This window comes from Odocoileus virginianus, chromosome 10, assembly GCF_023699985.2.
Source record: "Odocoileus virginianus isolate 20LAN1187 ecotype Illinois chromosome 10, Ovbor_1.2, whole genome shotgun sequence".
NCBI lineage: Eukaryota > Metazoa > Chordata > Mammalia > Artiodactyla > Cervidae > Odocoileus > Odocoileus virginianus.
The window spans coordinates 72,200,793-72,217,801 of record NC_069683.1 but is presented as its reverse complement, the minus strand read 5'-3'; the positions used below and the strand labels follow the sequence as shown (position 1 = coordinate 72,217,801).

Here is a 17,009-nt window from a genome sequence, read left to right as displayed (position 1 = left end):
GATTGGCTTTACAGATGGTGCTGATGGGAAAGAAGCCACCTGCCAATGCAGTAGACATGAGACATGGTTATGATCCCTGGGTTGGGAAGATTCCCCTGGAGAAGGGCATGGCAACCCACTCCAATGTTCTTGCCTGAAGAATCCTATGGACAGAGGAGCCTGGAGGGCTACAGTCATAGGTTTGCAAAGAATTGGACGGAAGCAACTTTGTGCACGTATATACCATATTATCTTCTAAAAGGTGCATGCAACCCATTAAGCTTTCATTCTATAACTGTGTTTGACAATGAGTTTTATGTATATCTATTTTGTCATCTAAACACAAAATCTTTAGTATTTGTTATATGTCATTTCTTGCTCCTAATGTAGTGCCTTATGGATAGTCTCTGATTTATTTGGGCTTCTTTCTTCTCATTAACAAAATAAGATATTAAAGTTTACATTGTATGGAAAAGAAAGACAAATGACAAAATCTTCTATGAGCTCTTTATAAGAAAAATCATCAGTATTTACCAATGTATTAATTTATTGCTTAGAAGTAAGTTTGGTACAATTATCTAAAAAATGTCCAGAGGAAAATAAATTCTATTTTATTTATTTACAGAGTCTCTTTATTTTATAAAGAAGATACTTTTTCTTATTTCCCCATGTGTTTACATTCTAAATAACTACCTATTTGCCTTCTCTTGTACCTCACAGGATGATGGAAGAACAAGAACATTGATGGAAATCAGCTTATACAGGAGGTTGCTTGAAAGTAAATACAGTAATGACACAATATTTATCAAACAATTGAAGGTTTTGACTACAATTATCACTGATATTGATGAGACTAATTAGAGTAGACACTAAATCCTTTAATAGCCCAGCTCATCATTTCCAGAGTTCACTCATTGTCTCCAACATAAATAACTTAAAAAATCATATATAAATTTTATATACTTTATATAAAATCATGTGTAAAATGATTGTGTATAAACAAAATAAAAGTTGTATCATGCTTCAATGTATTTAGAAAGAAAACAACAGGTTTAGCATTTAATCAGCAGGAAACATCCAAATATATGAATGCATGCTAAAAAGATCAAATTTTTGAATAATCTTGCTGAACAACATAGGGCATTTGATTTTATATCAATAAATTAGTTGGATGGAATCAGTGAAAATATTGAAATTTATCCTGGGGAACAAGCAGCACAGCAAAGAGAGAACTTGGCTAAAGATAAAATTAAAATTAAAGCAACTGATATGTGTCCTTTAAAATGATAGAGTTCATCAAGAAATCACTACATCCAAATGAAGGCTTTGGATGGTGACTAAAATAGGCTTTACTTAAGGCAGTTGGTTGGTATTCTTTCCTGCATGGACTTACTGCTGCATTGGCATTTGTCCATTGCTGAACATCACTTTTTTTAACCACCAAATGAAATGGAATTAGTTGTATTCAGTTCAGTTCAGTTCAGTCACTCAGTCGTGTCCGACACTTTGCAACCCCATGAATCGCAGCACGCCAGGCCTCCCTAGCCATCACCAACTCCTGGAGTTTGCTCAAACTCATGCCCATCAAGTCGGTGATGTCATCCAGCCATCTCATCCTCTGTCATCCCCTTCTCCTCCTGTCCCCAGTCTCTCCTAGCATCAGGGTCTTTTCCAATGAGTCAACCCTTCGCATGAGGTGGCCAAGGTATTGGAGTTTTAGCTTCAGCATCAGTCCTTCCAATGAACATCCAGGACTGATCTCCTTTAGGATGGACTGGTTGGAGAGCAAAAAAGTTTATGCTCAGTTTAGATCAGTTCAGTCTCTCAGTCGTGTCTGACTCTTTGCAACCCCACAGACTGCAGCACACAAAGGCATCCTTGTCCATCACCAACTCCCAGAGCTTGCTCAAACTCATATCCACCGAGTCAGTGATGCCATACAACCATCTCATCCTCTGTCATCCCCTTCTCCTCCGGTCTTCAATCTTTCCCAGCATCAGGGTCTTTTCAAATGAGTCAGTTCTTCACATAAGTTGACCAAAGTATTGGAGTTTCAGCTTCAGCATCAGTCCTTCCAATGTATATTCAGGACTGATTTCCTTAAGGAATGACTAGTTTGATTATGCAGTCCAAGGCACTCTCAAGAGTCTTCTCCAACACCATAATTCAAAAGCATCATTTTTCAGTGCTCAGCTGTCTTTATAGTCCAACTCTCACATCCATATATAACTACTGGAAAAACCATAGCTTTGATTATATGGACATTTGTCAGGAAAATAATGTCTCTGCTTTTTAATATGCTGTCTAGGTTTGTCATAACTTTTCTTCCAAGGAGAAAGTGTTTTTTAATTTCATGGCTTCAGTCACCATCTGCTGTGATTTTGGAGCCCAAGAAAACAAAGTCTCTCACTGTTTCCATTGTTTTTCCATCTATTTGTCATGAAGTGATGGGATCAGATGCCCTGATCTTCATTTTTTGAATGTTGAGTTTTAAGCAAGTTTTTGTTTGTTTGTTTGTTTGTTTTACTCTCTTCTTTCAATTTCATCAAGAGGCTATTTAGTTCCTCTTCACTTTCTGATATAACGGTGATATCATCTGCATGTATGAGGTTATTGATATTTCTCCCTGCAATCTTCATTCCAGCTTGTCCAGCATCCAGTCAGAATTTCAAGCAAATTCTGTCAAGCATCAGAATTTCACTTGATGTACTCTGTATATAAGGTAAATAAGCAGGGTGACGATATATAGGCTTGACATACTCTTTTCTCAATTTGGAGCCAGTTCTTTGTCCCATGTCCTGTTCTAACTGTTGCTTCTTGACCTGCATACAGATTTCTCAGGAGGCAGGTAAGGTGGTCTGGTATTTCAATGTCTTTAAGAATTTTCCACAGTTTGTTGTGATCCACACAGTCAAAGGCTGTAGCATAGTCAATGAAGCAGAAATAGATGTTTTTTTCTGAAATTCTCTTGCTTTTTCTAGGATACAGTGGATGTTGGCAATTTGATTTCTGGTTCTTTTGCCTTTTCTAAATACAGCTTGAACATCTGGAAGTTCTTGGTTCATGTACTGCTGAAGCGTAGCTTGGAGAATTTTGAGTATTACTTTGCTAGCATGGGAGATGAGTTCAATTTTGTGGTAGTTTGAAAGTTTATGCTACTAATAATACATGTAAATCCATGGCTGATTAATGTCAATGTATGGCAAAAACTAGTACAATATTGTAAAGTAATTAGCCTCCAACTAATAAAAATAAATGTAAAAAAAAAATAAAAAACAAAAACAAACAAAAAACCAAAAAAACCAAAATCATCTTGAAAGCGAAACTGAAAGTGAATGTTGCTCAGTCGTGTCAGACTCTTTGAGACTCCATGGACTATACAGTCCATGGAATTCTTCAGGCTGGAATACTCGAGTGGGTAGCATTTCCTTTCTCCAGGGGATCTTCTCCACCCAGTCAGTGATTGAACTCAGGTGTCCCGCATTAGTGAAATTGAATATGAAAATGTAGTAAACATTGATGTTCTAGCACCATGTTGATTTTCTTTATCTGTATTTTTCCAATGACAATGCAGGACTCAGACAATGATCCTGAATTATCCCTGCTTAATGCTTACCTCTCCCCATATAAATTCACTCCACAGTGATCTTTTACTCTATGTTTAAAACTCATGAATAGCTTCGTATTATCCTTGGAATAATGTGCAAAGTCTTCTGAGTCTTGTCTTACTTAGCCTAAGTGCATCTCTTATCCTGTAAACACTCACCTCCTCTACCCACACGGTCACAGTCTGGTTCCTTTCACAATAAACTTCCTTCAGGGTCTGTACATGTATACTCTCCTACTAATTTTTCAGATGAAGCAGGACATGAAAATCTTTGCAAGACACCCATGTATCCTACATATGTGACAGCATTCTATTCTTCCCCTATCAGTACACTTGCCATATCATTGAACAATAATTAATTTTTAGTTAATTTCTTTTATACCCCTAGACTTGAAGTTCTTAACAAATTTTGGTATCATGAACCTAATTAGTATTCTTGTGAGGTCTATTAGCTTCCTTCTCAGAACAATGCTTTTAAAGGCACAAGACAGATTACTTAGAATAACAAAGAGAAACCTGTAATATTAAAATCTATATTTGAGACATCAATAACTAAACTGATGACATACTAAGATTCCTGATTTTTACCTAGTGGTAAGTCAATAGCAAACAACTTAAAAATCATGAGGAGTGTTTTTCTGGTATTGAGTTGTATGAGCCTCTTGTATATTTTGGAAATTAATCCTTTGTCAGTTGTTTTATTTGCTATTATTTTATCCCATTCTGAGGACTGTCTTTTTATCCCACTGTTCGTTGAAGCACTATTTATAATAGCTAGAACATAAAAGTAAACTAGATGTCCACTAGCAGATGAATGGATAAAGATGTGGTACATTCACACAGTGGAATATTAGTCAGTCATAAAAAGGAACACATTTGAATCAGTTCTCATGAGGTGGATGAACATAGAATCTATTATATAGAGTGAAGTGAGTCAGAAAGAGAAAGATAAATATCATATACTAATGCATATATACAGAATCTAGAAAAATGGTACTGAAGAATTTATTTACAGGGTGACAGTGGAGAAACAGACATAGAGAATAGACTTATGGACTTGGGGAGATGGGAGGAGAGGGTGAGATGTATGGAAAGAGTAACATGGAGACTTACATAACCATATGTAAAATAGCCAACTGGAATTTGCTGCATGGCTCAGGAAACTCAAACAGGGGCTCTGGATCAACCTAGAGGGGGTGGGGTGGGGAAGGAGATGGGAGGGAGGTTCAAAAGGGAGGGGAGATATGTATACCTATGGCTGACTCATGTCGAGGTTTGACAGAAAACAGCAAAATTCTGTAAAGCAATTATCCTTAAATAAAAAGCAAATTAATTAAAAATATGAGCAGTAAAAATGATATTTTCAGATATCTGCAAGACTGAAAGGCATTATCTGTGATTTGTAATGGTAACAGAGTCACATTTACTACTAATACCTCTGTGATTTCTGGCCTATATTAATAATTAATGCTAATTTTCAGTTATAGGTAAGGAAAACTAAAGATGCCAATTTTTCATACAAGTTTACAATGCCCTCTAGCTATCCTAGGCTAAAGCCTGTCTACTAGCCTGTCAACTTAGTAAGGAGAGTCACTAGATCTGTCCTGCTTGTCATTGAATCCTCACTTTTTGACTATATAATTATACAACTATAACATAACTACACACATAACAACTTCTGTTTTATGTGTTGGAGATAGAGCTGTGAATAATAAGACAAAAGCAGTATGCTTCACAAAATTTTAATTTTTATGGTAGAAGGAAGCACAGCCAAGACACTCGTATTGTTCATGGAATAGAATGTTTCTCTTTTGCTTTGACCTCTTCTGAGATCAATAAGTGTATAGAAACACCTACAATAACAGTTTAAAAAAATGTTTACTTTTTAATTGAAGGATAATTGCTTTACAGGATTTTGTTGTTTTCTGTCAAACCTCAACATGAATCAGCCATAGCAGTTTTTAGTCAGGTATTGAAGTTCTGAATTAATTGGCTGATAATAAAGAGATCATTAAAAGTAGAAAGAAATTGTTATTACCATTTAAAATATACATGTTCATAACAGTCTGCTTATTTAGGGCTTCTTGATATAGAGCTATAATTTCTACATCTTCATACCCTTGTTTATGCAATTCTCCCTTGAGATCCTATTCTTTTTGGTAACTACTAACTTTTCAAGACTGAGATATCACTTACTCTGGGAAGATTTTTCTACATTCCTCTCCACATAGCTTCACCAGTCTGGTTTGGAATCGTTCCTTGGTGTTTAAGTAGTACTTTGGGTATATCCATACTTGTGAACAGCTGACAGACAGGAATTAAATTAACTGCGTGTAATTGCATATCTCTGTTTTACTTCCTCTAAATTATGTGACCTCAGTAAAGCTGACATATCACTCTCTCTACTGAAACACTGCTTCTGAACTCCCTGTGGGAAAGAAAACCCTTCAAATCTGAGAACATTCATTCTTGCTTTACTAAGAATCTTTAAAGGTCAATTTTATGAAAAGTAGCAGAATGCATGCATTTTGGGGTTCTCAAAACTCCAAAGGGATTGTGTCAAGATGTTGTGATCCTAATACCTGACCGGCATTATCCCTCACTCTCTATTTATTCCTGAGGAGGATGTAGAATGTGGACAATCTTATGTATTCATGTATGTGTAGTATCCTTATTACTGTCTATATCTTTAAAAGTATAGGAAATGACATTGGCTTCAGGTGTGTTTTCAAGAGACTTGCTGATCCTCACTTAAATCTACTTTCTCTAACCTAAAATCCCATGGAGTAGTAGCCCAGTCTTACTTTTATTTGTATCTCCAGGAGTTAGCACAGTGTTCAGTGTATGGTAGCTAGCTATAAATGATTCTTGAACTGAACCAAAGTGATTTTAATGAAATTATGAGGTTTTTAGACTGCTGCCACAAGAAATTGTTTTCCTGTTGGTGATGCATAAAGTAAAGTAAAGTGAAGTCACTCAGTCGTGTCTGACTCTTTGCGACCCCATGAACTGTAGCCTACCAGGCTCCTCTGTCCATGGGATTTTCAAGGCAAGAGTACTGGAGTGGGTTGCCATTTTCTTCTCACTTTTCCGTAAATAAGAGAATAAAGGGAATCTGTGAAAACCTAACATGATTTTGAATGCATTATTTAAAAATGTCAATAATTTAATTTATGAGTAGACAAATATGTAGCCTATTTGTGTTTGTGGATCAACCAGTTGGTAAACTGCCATAGACTTGACCATATCCCTGACTGGGACTTTAAATATCAATATAGGAAGTTGGTGGTGAAGACCCTGAGCTTAACACATTTACATGAGCACAATAAAATTACAACTGGACTGCAAGGAGATCAAACCAGTCAATCCTAAAGTAAATCAATCCTGAATATTTATTGAAAGGACTGATGCTGAAGCTGAAACTCCAACACTTTGACCACCTGATGCACAGAACTGACTCATTGGAAAAAAACCTAAAGATAGGAAATATTGAAGGCAGGAAGAGAAAGGAACAACAGAGGATGAGAGGGTTGGATGGCATCACTGACTCGATGGACGTGAGTCTGAGTAAGCTCTGGGAGTTGGTGATGGACAGGGAAGCCTGGTGTGCTGCAGTGCATGGAGTCACAAAGAATCTGACATGAATGAGTGACTGAGCTGAGCTTAACAGAACAAGTAGTGATGAGAGAGATCTGAAGACCAGCAAAAAGGAAAACAAGGAAAAGAAAAGGTCTTCTACAACTAAAGATGTAGAGAATAGACCACAATTATATGGTTAGAAGGGGTATAAATAAGGTATATTCAAGATCCATACCCATGAGTCAGTGACCCACAAACAGGATAATTAGAGTTTCTCCCCAAGGAGCGATGGGTCCAAGCCCCACAGCAGGCACCCCAGACTGGGGATCATGGACCAAAAAATTGATGATGTTTGATTTTGGAGGTCAAATGAGGCTTACTTTCAGAGGAGCCAGAGACATGTAGGAAACAGACTGCACTCTTAAATGGCACACACAAAATCTCACATGCTCAAGGACCCAGGGAATAAGCAGTAGTTTGAAGGGAGCCTGGGTTAGATGTAATTGTTGAGACTCAGAGAGACAGAAGGCAAATGGAGCTCAACCTGGGAATAGAGACACTGGAAGCAGCCATTTTCAGAAGCTCATTCTGTCATGAGGACACTGGTACTGGCAAGCACCAATTCAGAGTCCTCACTCAAGCTGATTAGCATGAAAACCCAAGCACCCCAAACCCAACCCAAACCCAACCATGGCACTAGTACCGAGATGCCTCAGGCCAAGCAGCTATCGGGGTGAGACCACAGCTGCATGTGCCACCAGGACAGTTGCTTCACTCTGAGACCCAGCCCTGCTCATCAGAGGGGCCAGGATCCAGCCCTTCTCACCAGCAGTCTAGCACCAGCTCAGGGACCCCTGAGTCTTATTGCAAGGGCAATAATTGTGGGTCCCAGCTTCATACCCAAGTGGGCTGGAACTAGTCTCTGGACTCCCTAGGCTACTGCCCCACACACCAGTGGACTGATACCAGCTCTGAGACATTTGCTCTCTATAGCAACAGATTCAAGAATCCAACACCACTTACCATTGGGTTGGCAATAGACCCAGGAAATGGCTTCACCCATCAGTGAGACAGTACTAGTCCTGTGACACTCTGGGCCCTTGTCCCACTCACCAGCAGGCTGACACCAGCCCTAGCACCCCATTGGGCCCCAATGCTTCTCACCAGCATGTTGCATTCAGTCCAAGACTCATTTGGCTCCTAATCCACTCACCTTAGGATCTGGTACTACTCACCAGCAGGGCAGCACCACCTTTGGGATACTCTGGAAGCTGTTGCCAACTGTGTTAGGAACTGACCCCACCATCAACAAGCCAACACTAAATCTGGGATCCCCTGGCCAGCACTAGTCACTCTGGGACTCAACTCCTCTTACTTCTGGGCCAGCAATAGCCTGAAGGTACACAGCCTGCCATCTTGAGGCCTGGCCACAATGGCCAACATTTGCTGCACAAGTCAGGGTCTGGAAACCAGTGAAACTATAGGAAAACCACACTTAAAAGACTACCCACAACAGTTGGTCTTTCACAATAGAAAGGTACAAGAAGTTCATGTAAGGGGCTCCCCTAGAGCATATAACCCTGGTGACTAGAGGAGTGGATTCCTCCAATGCATGAGATGTCCATAGAAAAGACCAATTCTCCAAGATCAGCAAATTTAACCAACATAACTAATACAAAAACTAAAACAGGAAACTGGGCAAACTGAGAAAAAACAAAGAATATGTTCCAAATGAAGAAACAAAATAAATCCCTAGAAGAAGAACTAAGTGGAAATAAGCAATCTATCCAATGAAGACTTCAAGATAATGATCATAAAGATGCTCAAAGTACTTGAGATAAGAATGGACAAACATTGAGAACTTTAATAAGGAATTAGAAAATATAAAAAAAGATTCAAACAGAGCTGAAGAATACTACAACTGAAATAAAATATATACTAGAAGGAATTAACAGTAGATTAGATGATATGAAGGAACAGATTTGTGAACTGGAAGAAAAGTAGAAGCTGAAAAGAAGAAAGAGAAAAACAGCAAAATTATGAGGACAGTTAGGAGAATTATGGAACAATATCAAGCATATTAACATTAACATTTTAGGGGTCCCAGAAAGAGATGAGAGAGAAGGGGCAGAAATTATATTTGAAGACAAAATAGCTGGAGACTTCCTTAGCCTGGGAAAGAAACAGACATCCAGGTACAGGAATCACAGAGAGTCTCCAACAGGATCAAACTGGAGGTACACACCAAGGCATATCATATTCAAAACAGTAAAAACTAAATTAAGAGAGATTATTAAAATCAGCAAGGGAAAAGCAACAAGTTAAGCATAAATGAACTCCCAAAAGCCTATCAGCAGTTTTCAGCAGAAATTCTGTTGGTCATAAGGGAATGTGTTAGTTGCTCAGTTGTATCCAACTCTTTGCAACCCCATGGACTATAGCCTGGCAGACTCCTCTGTCCATGGAGTTCTCCAGGCAAGAATACTGGAGTGGGTTGCCATTTCCTTCTCCAGGGGATCTTCCTGACCCAGGGATCAAACCTGGGTCTCCCACATTGTGGGCAGAGTCTTTACTGTTTGAGCCACCAGGGGAGACCCCGCAAGGGGATAGCATGATATGTTTACAAGCGACAAAAGGGAGACGTGCACAACCTAGAAGGTTTCCATTTAAGAAGTTTGCCTGGCAAGGATTTCATTCTGATTTGAAGGAGTTCCACAAGCTAGCAAAGAGTTTTACACGAAATGTTGTTGGGCCTTCTCTAAGTAGAAAAGAAAAAGTCACAACTAGAAATATCAAATGGATGAAAGGAAAGATTTTTTGGTAAAGATAAATATACAGTAAAGTTAATAAATCAACCACATATGCAGCTAGCAGGAAGCTTAAAAGGTCAAAGTAGGAATATTATATATATATGCACAGTACATAATTAAGAGATACACAAGCAAGAAAATGTAAAACATGATGCCATAACAGTAAATGGGAGTGGGCTGTTAAAATGCATTTGTACTTAGAATAGCAACTTAAAATAATCATGTATACATAGGATGGCGTATATAAACCTCATGGTAACCACTCCAATACTTTGGCCATCTGTGGTGAAGAGCTGACTCACTGGAAAAGATCTTGATGATGGAAAAGACTGAGGGCAGGAGAAGAAGAAGGTGACAGAGGATGAGATGCTTAGATGGCATTGCTGACTCATTTGACATGGGTTTGAGCAAACTCTGGGAGCTGGTGAAGGGCAGGGAAGCCTGATGTGCTGAAGTTCATGGGATTACAAAGAGCTGCACATAACTTAGTGACTGAACAATAACAACAACGGTAATCACAAACCAAAAATCTGTCATAAATACACCTACAGAATAGAGAAAGACATTTGACTATATCTCTAAAGATAGTCATCAAATCACAGGGGAATATATCAAAAGAAAAGAAAGGACCAAAAAACAACTCAACAATAATCCAAAATCAATTAACAAAATGGCAATGAGTACAAAACTATTAATAATTACCTTAAATGTAAATAGACTAAATTCTCCAAAGAAAAGACATAGAGTGGCTGAATGTATACATAAATAAGACCCATACAGAAGCTGCCTCCAAGAGACTTACTTAAAATATAAATACACACAGACTGCATGTGAGATGAGAAAAGATGTTCCATGAAAGTGAAGAAAGCTGGATTATCAATACTTATATAAGACAAAACAGACATTAAAACAAAGACTGTAACGAGATGATAAAGGGCTCAATCTAAGAAAAGATATAACATTGTAAATATATATTCTCCTTACATAGAAGCACCTAAATACATAAAGCAAACATCGACAGACACAAAGTAAGATATCTATAGTAACACAATAATAATAGTGGACTTTTTCCCCTTACTTACATCAATGGCCAAATCATCCAAATCAATAAGGAAACACTGATCTTAAATGACACATAGAGCCAGTGTACTTAAATGATAACAGAGCATTTCATCCAAAGCAGCAGTACACATATTCTCATCAAGTGCACATGGAACATTCTCTAGGAAAGATCAGGTGCTATGCCATAAAATATTAATCAATGAATAAAAGAAAATTGAATTCATGAGAAGCATCTTTTCTGATTATATTGCTAAGAGACTAGAAATCAACTATTTTATTAATAGTTTGCATTAAAAATGCAAAAATGACAAATATATGGAGGGTTAACAACATGCTAAGAACAACTAGTGGACCATTGAAGAAATCAAAGAGGAAACCAAAAAATATCTGGAGAAAAATAAAAACACAATGACCCAAAATCTATGGGATGCAACAAATTAGTTGTAAGTGAGAAGTTTATGGTGATAGAAGCCTACCTCAGGAAATAAGAAAAATTTCAAGTAAATTACCTAATTGCATACTTCATTAAAGTAGAAAAAGTAGAACAAGCAAAACCCAGACAAAACCCAGTAGTTCAGTTCAGTTCAGTCTCTCAGTCATGTCGGAAACTTTGCAACCCCATGGAGTGCAGCACACCAGGCTTCCCTGTTCATCACCAACTCCCTGAGTTTGCTCAAACCCATGGCCATCGAGTCTGTGATGCCATCCAACCATCTAATTTCCTGTTGTCCCCTTCTCCTCCCACCTTCAATCTTTCCCAGAATCTTTTCCAATGAGTCAGTTCTGTGAATCAGATAGCCACAGTATTGAAGTTTCAGCTTCAGCATCAGTCCTTCCAATGAATATTCAGGACTTCTTTTCTTTAGGATTGACTGGTTGGATCTCCTTGCAGTCCAAGGGACACTCAAGAGTCTTCTCTAACACCACAGGTCAAAAGCATCAAATCTTTGGTGCTCAGTCTTCTTTATAGTCCAACTCTCACATCCATACATGACTACTGGAAAAACCATAGCTTTGACTAGACAGACCCTTGTTGGCAAATTAAAGTCTCTGCTTTTTAATATGTTATCTAGGTTAGTCATAGCCTTTCTTTCAAGGAGCAAAGAAAGAAAAGAAAAGTGAAGTCACTCAGTCATCTCCAACTCTTTGTGACCCCATGGACTCTAGCCTACCAGGCTCCTCAGTCCGTGGCATTTTCCAGGCAAGAGTACTGGGGTGGGTTGCCATTTCCTTCCAGGGGATCTTCCCAACCCAGGGATTGAACCCTGGTCTCCCACATTGCAGGCAGATGCTTTACTGTCTGTGCCACCAGGGAAGCCCCAAAAGAAAAGCCTACAGTACCCGGTATTCCCAGGCAGCCTCCCGACCAAGTACTGGTTAGGCCTGGCCCTGCTTAGCTTCCGAGATCAGATGAAATTGGGCGCGTTCAGGGTGGTATGGCTGTAGCATCTTTTAATTTCATGGCTGCAGTCACCATCTGAAATGATTTTGGAGCCCGAGACTAAAGTCTATCACTATTTCCATTGTTTCCCCATCTGTTTTCCATGAAGTGATAGGACCGGATGCCATAACCTTAATTTTTTGAATGTTGAGTTTTAAGCCAACTTTTTCACTCTCCTTTTTCACTTTCATTAAGAGACTCTTAGTTCTTTGCTTTCTGGCATAAGGGTCGAGTCATCTGTGTATCTTATTGATATTTCTCCTTAAAATCTTGATTCCAGTTTGTGGTTCACACAGTACAGCATTTTGCATGATGTACTCTGCATGTAAGTTAAATATTCAGGGTGACATTATACCGCCTTGACACACTCCTTTCCTAATTTGTAACTAGTCCACTGTTCCATGTCCAGTTCTAACTGCTGCTTCTTGACCTGCACACAGATTTCTCAGGAGGTAGGTAGGGTTGTCTCGTATTTCAATCTCTAAGAATTTTCCACAATTTGCTGTGATTCACACAGTCAAATACATATTTTCTGGTACTCTCTTGCTTTTTGTATGACCCAACATATGTTGGAAATTTGATCTCTGGTTCTCCTGTCTTTTCTAAATCTAGCTTGAACATCTAGAAGTTCTCAGTTCATATACTGTTGAAGGCTGGCTTGGAGACTTTTGAGCATTACTTTGCAAGCATGTGAGATGAGTGCAATTGTGCAGTAGTTCGAACATTCTTTGGCATTACCCTTCTTTGGGATTGGAATGAAAACTGACTTTTCCAGTCCTGTGGTCACTGCTGAGTTTTCCAAATTTGCTGGCATATTTAATGAAGCACTTTCTCAGTAACATCTTTTAATATTTGAAATGGCTCAACTGAAATTCCATCACATCCACTAGTTTTGTTCATAGTGATGCTTCCTAATGCCCACTTGACTTTACATTCCAGGATGTCTGGATGATCATACCATCTGGGTTAACCAGTGGTTATCTGGGTCATTAAGATCTTTTTTGTATAGGTGTTCTGTGTATTCTTGCCACTTCTTCTTAATATATCCTTCTTCTGTTAGGCTCATTCCATTTCAGTACTTTATTTTGCCCATCTTTACATGAAATTTTCCCTTGGTATCTCTACTTTTCATGAAGAGATCTCTAGTCTTTCCCATTATATTGCTTTCTTCTATTTCTTTGCATTTATCACTGAGGAAGGCTTTCTTATCTCTCCTTGCTATTCTTTGAAACTCTTCATTCGATGGGTATATCTTTCCTTTTCACCTTTGCCTTTAGCTTCTCTTCTCAGTTATTTGTAAGGCCTCCTCAGACAACCTTTTTGCCTTTATGTATTTATTTTTCTTGGGGATGGTCTGAATCACTGCCTCCTGTATAATGTCAGGAACATCCATCCATAGTTCTTCAGGCACTCTGCCTATCAGATCTAATTCCTCTGCCTATCAGATCTGCCAATCAGATCTAACTACTTTCACTGAGTAATTGCAAAGTATTTGATTTAGGTCATACCTGAATGGTCTAGTGGTTTTCCCTACTTTTTACAATTTAACTTTGAGTTTTGTAATAATGAGTTCATGATCTGAGCCACAGTCAGCTCCTGGTCTTGTTTTTGCTGACTGTACAGTGCTTCTCCATCTTTTTCTGCAAAAACTATAATCAATCTGTTTACTGTATTGACCATCTGGTCATGTCCATGTGTATAGTCGTTTCTTGTGTTGTTGGAAGAGGGTGTTTGCTATGATCAGTGTTTTTCCTTGGAAAACTCTGTTAGCCTTTGCCCTGATTCATTTTTTACTCAAAGGCCAAACTTGTCTGTTACTCTAGGCATCTCTTGACTTCCTACTTTTGCATTCCAGTCCCCTGTGATGAAAAAGGACATCTGTTTGTGGTGTTAGTTCTAGAAGATCTTGTAGGTCTTCACAGAACCGTTCAGCTTCAGTTTCTTCAGCATTAGTGGTTAAGGCATAGACTTAGATTACTGTGGTATTGTATGGTCTGCCTTGGAAATGTACAGAGATCATTCTGTCATTTTTAAGATTACCCTAAAGTACTGCTTTTGGAGTCTTTTGTTGGCTATGAGAGCTACTCCATTTCTTCTAAGTGATTCTTGCCCACAGTAATACATATAAATGGTCATCTGAGTTAAATTCACCTATTCCAGTCCATTTAGGTTCACTGATTCTTAAAATGTTGATGCTCACTCTTACCACCTCCTGTTTGACCACTTCCAGTTTAGCTTGATTTATGGACCAAGCATTCCAGATTCCTACACAATACTGTTCTTTACAGCATTGGACTGAAGAGGCAGAGCCAGTGCAAAAACAATGTGCTGTTTTGGGTGTGACTGGTGATGGCAGTAGAGTCCAGTGCTGTAAAGAACAAACCCAATAGAAGGAAAAACATTCATAAATATCATATTCATAAATAAATAGTAGAAATAAATGACATAAGAACTAAAAAAAAAGAAAGAAAATATGAATTAAACCAAGAACTGGTTATTTGAAACAAGAAGCAAGATTGAAAAACCTGTAGACAGGCTCATCAAGGAAAATTAAAAAATAAAAAATAAAAAAGAGAGGTTCAAAATTAATAAAGTCAGAAGTTAAAAACAAGAGACATTACAACTGATGTCACAGAAATACAAAGGATCATAAAAGATTATTATAAATAATCATATGCTAATAAGATTGACAACCTAGTAGAAATGGACAAATTCCTATAAATGTTCCATATCCCAAGATTAAATCAGTAAGAAATAGAAAATATGAAGAGATCAATTACCAATAAAATTGGATCATTAATTTTAAAAAATCTCCAACAAAGATCACAGGTGTTTATTGACATCACAGGGAAATTCTACCAAATATTTAGATGAGCATTACTACCCATCCTTCTCAAATTAGCCAACAAAACTGCAAAAGAAGGAATACTTGCAAACTCATTGTAACATGTGGGCATCATCCTGATGTCAAACCAAAGATATCACAAAACAGAAAGTTCTAGGCTAATATCTCTGATAAACATAGACGTAAAAATTCTCTATAAAATATTGGCAAACCCAATTCAATGATCATTAAAAAATCATACAAAATAATCAAATTGGATTAATTTCAGGGATACAAAGATAGTTCAACATCCCTAAGTCAATCAATGCTTACCGTGTTAACAAATTGAAGAATAAAATAATATAAGCATTTCAATAGATGTGGGGAAATCTTTCAACAGAATCTAACAAACATTTATGATTAAAAAACAGATAATAAAGTGGGTATAGAGGAAACGTACTTCAATATAATGAAGTCCAAATGAAAAATTTACAGCTAGTGTCATACTCAGTGGTGAGAAGCTGAAAGAATTTCCTCTAATATCAGGAATAAGACAAGGATGGCCACTCTCAACAATTTTGCTCAGCATAATATAGGAATTTGTAGCCACAACAATCAGACAAAAAAGAGAAATAAAAGCAAGAAATTTCTCCAAATTGGAAAGCAAGAAATAAATATGTCACTGTAGATGACATTACACTATAAATATAAAATTCTAAAGACATCATCAAGAAGTTTAGAAGTAATAAATTAATTTGGTAAAGTTGCAGGGCACAAAATTAATATGCAGAAATCTGCTGCATTCTATACACTAACATCAAACTGTCAGAAATATAAATTAAAAGAACAGTTCTAATTGCAACAAATATAACAAAATACATAGGAATAAATCTAACAAAGGAGGTAAAAGATCTGTATTTGGAAACATATAAGACAGAAGAAAGAAATTGAAGACCACAGAAAGAGACGACAAGAGACAACATGCTCATGGATTGGAATAACTTATATTGTTTAAATGATCATACTACCTAAAGCAATCAGTGATTTAATGCAATCCCTATCAAAAAATCAATGACATTTTTCACACAAGTGAACAAATAATTCTGAAATTTGTTGGAAACATAAAATACTTCAAATAGTCAAAACAGTCTTCGAGAAAGAACAAAATCTGGAGACATTACGCTCTCTGATTTCAAGCTATACAACAAACCTGTAGTAATCAAAACAGTATGGTACTGGCACAAAAACAGACATGTGGATAAATGGACCAGAATATAGAGCCCAGAAATGAGTCCATAGTTACATGCTTGATTAATCTATGACAAGGGGGCCAAGAGTATACAATGAGGAAAAACAGACTCTTAAATAAATGTTGTTGGGTACAGCTACATGCAAAGTAATCAAACTGGGCTGCTTTCTTACACCATATACAAAATAAACTCAAAATACTTTAAAGGCTTAAATGTAAGACATTAAACTAAACCTTCTGGAATAAAATAGGCAGTATTCTCTTTGACATTGGCCTTAGCAATGATTTTATGGCTATGTATCCTCAAGCAAGGGAAACCAAAACAAAGATAAGCAAATGAGATCACATCAAACTAAAAAGCTTTTGCACAGTGAGAGAAACTATTAAAAAAAAAAAAAGAAAAGAAAAGGTCACCTACTAATGGGAGAATATATCTACAAATGACACATGCTATAAGA

General features: G+C 37.5%; 1 protein-coding gene and 1 pseudogene across 7 annotated transcripts in view; both read right to left on the bottom strand.

The window, feature by feature from the left end:
• The window catches only part of GRIA4 (glutamate ionotropic receptor AMPA type subunit 4), a 639,355-nt gene that overhangs the window by 329,056 nt on the left and 293,290 nt on the right, over nucleotides 1-17,009 (bottom strand). The gene's annotated exons all lie outside the window — the stretch shown is intronic.
• Nucleotides 12,367-12,485, bottom strand: LOC139037275 (5S ribosomal RNA; annotated as a pseudogene).